A 4,028-nucleotide genomic window follows, 5' to 3' on the forward strand; every position below is an offset into this window, starting at 1 on the left:
CAATATTTTTAAAGGGATAACAACGCGCATGCGCCGGCGGCACGCGCAATCAACTAACGATCACGCGCGCTTGAACCGGAAACGGATCCCCCGCGTAACTCGTGGACTCTACGCCACTCACTCGCCGTCTGCGGGTGAGCCACTTGTGGAAAGCATGAATGAAACTACTCACACACGCTTCTTCCCCCGCCCTTTTTATTTTTTTTTCTCGCGCGCGTTGTAATGCGCATGCGTCGGGGAAAACTTTCGGATGGAGTAGTTATGTCGGAACAAAATTTGAGAAAAGGAGTGGGAGGGGGTGGGGTGGGGGGACATGTCCAATTTGTCAGCTGGCTGATTAACCTGTGAATGGAAGTCTTTGAGGTAGGCGAACCTTGTATGATAGATGTGCTATTAAAAGGCCAGATGTAGGTAAATAGAGGAATTATGGGATACATTAAATTGCGCTCTAATTACACGCGTATTAATTATGCGTAATTGCATTCGTTAATTGGTTAAGGTTAATGGTTGTGGGTCTTGTAATAATATTAATTATCGATTAATTATCGATTAATATAACCTGAGTTGTAATGTTAATTAGCGCTTGCTTATAACGCGACTTATAAAAAAAATTAATTAGCGTTTTAGTTTTTTAATGTGGTTTACTAAGGAAATTTTAATATAACAATTTTGTAAACACACGCTTTATTTTATTTCGCCCATATTTTGACGAGGCAATGTTATACTGATCACTAGTCCCTTAGTAATGTCGAGTTCGAATACCGCTGAGAAGAGAAATAGATCTCCCACCCGTCGTTCGTCCACTGTACCACTCGTAGAACTAAGTTGTTACTTCAGCTCTAGCTCCGTACCAGTGTCCAGATCTAGGAATAAACATACATTCAGCCCCCATGTCGGTTGTGCGGTCCGCACGGGTGAAAACATTTAGAAGTTGATATCAAATCAAAAAATCGTAAAATGTACTTTCAAAACGCTGTTTTAAAATTATTTTTAAAATGTAGAAGAGATGGGTTATGTAAAACCTAAAATGCTAGATTTATATGAGGGGGATGGGGGGGGGGGCGTGAGGTGACATTTTCATTTACGGCACTGGGCGTCACCCGTGCTAGAGACGCCATTGGGTGTGTTGGGAGGGGGGGGGATTATTTGCAATCCCTCCATGACAAAAACTCTGCCTACGACACTGAATGTACCCTACAATAAACAAAAAATCAAAAACCTAACCCTAAGCCTTTATTATCTCTAGCCTAAACTAAACCCCCTAGCTGGAATTTTAACCCTAACCTTGGTTTACAATTTAATTTTGAATATCAATTACTTGTAAGACATTAACATTTAACATCACTCAAAACCTCACTTTAACCTAAAATAAGTTAACCCTAATCTTAATCCAGCTTGAACCGACTCAACAACTTAAGGCCTAATCGTTGCAACCATTTTTACATCACAAAAATCTAAATTGGAGTCGGGGACTGGGGGGGGGGGGGGGGGGGGAAGGGGGGCATACAATCGAGATCCCGACCCTAGCGCGTACGTGTATCGATTCACCTCTGCCCTTCCCCAAACACATTTCTCAACATAAACACAACCGAAATCCTAAATCCAAATCTTAACCTAACCCTAACAATGTCGCGTGGTACGTATAACCAAACCCCGACCCCCCCCCCCCCCCCCCCCCCCCCCCAAAAAAAATGTTTACAAAAATACAAACGAACGCCCCCGTAGCTTATCTCTATGATGGATTATTAACAAAACATTTACAACTCCAACAACAAGGATCATCCCCCCGTCTCTTTGTTGTCTATGCCGTGCCTACGTTTGTGGGTGGGATGATCTAACACGGGCGCTATTGTATGCTAACACCGTACGGCTCTAGCCAGATACAAAAAAAAAATTGAGATAAAAAAATTTACATAGAGAACAATTGTAATTTGAACGATGAGTTGTTCAACGTGGGTGGAACTAGACAGCGTAGGCAGGAATAGAAATAAAACATTTAAGGAAAAGGTAAATAAACTACGATGTGATTTTTGTTTTGTTTTATAAAGTTTCTTTAGATTATTGTTTAAAAAATTGTAATGTGATACCTGTTGTTATGTTTCAATCCCTTTACTTTAGAATCGTACTTTATTATGTGGGGGAAAATATAGATGAATTCATTATTTTCTATATTTTATCATATTTTTCCATTCGTGCCCAAGACACATGGGATAGATGAAGTAGAGTTCATCTGTATCAATGACAATGACAAACAAGGGGGACAATGTAGTTAGCACTATGCCCATCATCATTAGTTTCCCCAATGTGATCCAGGTACCCATCAGAGCTGAGTGGAGCTCCGTTATGGTCAAAGCCCCGCTGTGATCAAACCCCCTATGGTCAAACCCCCTATGGTCAAAGCAACTGTGGTCAAAGATCCGTGCACCCCCCTTCCCCCCTCCCTTCCACTTATATTTTTTTACATTTCACAACCCCCCTCTCTCCCTAAACAAACCATTGGGAAGTTCAACTTTTTATACAATAAAATATACGTATGATTGTATTTCTAGAAAATAAGTCGCTACATTTTTATGAACACTACATGCAAGCAGGTGCGAGAGTTAACTCTGATGGACCAGTCTAGTCCTCTGAGAAGTCTTAATTAATACAAAATACTCATTTTCGACAAGTTCGTATGAGAAGTCTTGGTAGAGCCATGAACTGAACATAGAGCCAATAAGTTGCGGGTTGGGAACACATGTGGTCATTGTTAATAATAAGTGTTTTTTGTTGGGTTTTTTTTTAATTTTTTTTTTTTTTTTTATTTACAATCACTTCGGGGGTACTCCCCAGAAAAGCGTCTACACCCTCCCCCCACCCGAACGAAATAGAATTTGTATATAAATATACACTTTTACCAGAATATTCAGTCCGCCCCCCCCCCCCTCGAAAGTTTCAAGTGCCCCCCACCTTCTCGGAAAAATAGTCTTAAAGAAACACAGACTTCCACAGACCCTCTAGCCGGAACTCATTGCTAATAAGTTGTTTTTTTTTTAAAATTCACTTCGGGGTACTCCCCAGAAAAGCGTCTACCCCCCCCCCCCCCGAACGAAATAGAATTTAAATATAAATATATAGTTTTACCAAAAAGTTTCAAGTGCCACCCCCTTCGGAAAAAATTTCTGAAAGAAACACTGACTTCCGCTGACCCTATAGCCGGCTCTTTGTGTGAAATCCCATATTCCGCCACTACGGGGCATCTTGTCCATAACAAATGTGTTAAGCAGCTGTTTTTATTTATTTAATTAACCATTTTTAATGAGTAAAAATAAATAGGTATAAAATCTAAGGCAATGTTAGATATGTATACTCTTGCACTATAAATTCCACTCTAACTTACCCCACTATCAAGTAACATAATACAACAGAATAATACCCCCACACCCTTCGTCTTAGATAATATAAGCTCAATCCCTTTTTTATAGTTCCTGAACGACATATTTGTTTCCTTATTAATGTTGGATTTTTGTTCTCAAATCTTAAACTCCGCAGCGTCTGACCTACTTAGTATCCGATTCCGCCCCGGATCACTAAAAAAACGTGGATTGGAATACATTTCACATCGTAAAATTGTACCGGGCGTTTGGGAGAGCACTGGAAATCTACATTTTATTTTCTCTCGTGTGCTGTAAACAGGTCTCTGCGGTATCCACTCCCTAATGAGTTAAACAGACAACAATTGTGTAAGCTGGTTATCTTGATCTGTCTGGAGGCGTCGGGCGTGAAGGGGTTAAAAATTTTTTATGGGCTTCTCGTCTTGGATGGTTAGAGTAAACACTGTTGGCTTTTAGGACGGTGGTTGGTGTAAGGGGTGTAAGGGTGCAGGGTCGATGGACGATATAAGTGGTGTAAGGGTTGAGGTCGATGAACAATGTAAGAGGTGTATGGTTGTATGGGTCAATTACCGATGTAAGTCATGTAAGGATGAAGGGCCGATGTAAAGGAGCAGAACCGATGGCCGATGTAAGGGGTGCAACGGTGCAGGGCCG

The sequence above is a fragment of the Physella acuta genome, unplaced genomic scaffold (genome assembly GCF_028476545.2).
Source record: "Physella acuta isolate Inbredline_101_S28 unplaced genomic scaffold, ASM2847654v3 ptg000323l, whole genome shotgun sequence".
In the NCBI taxonomy this organism is placed as follows: domain Eukaryota; kingdom Metazoa; phylum Mollusca; class Gastropoda; family Physidae; genus Physella; species Physella acuta.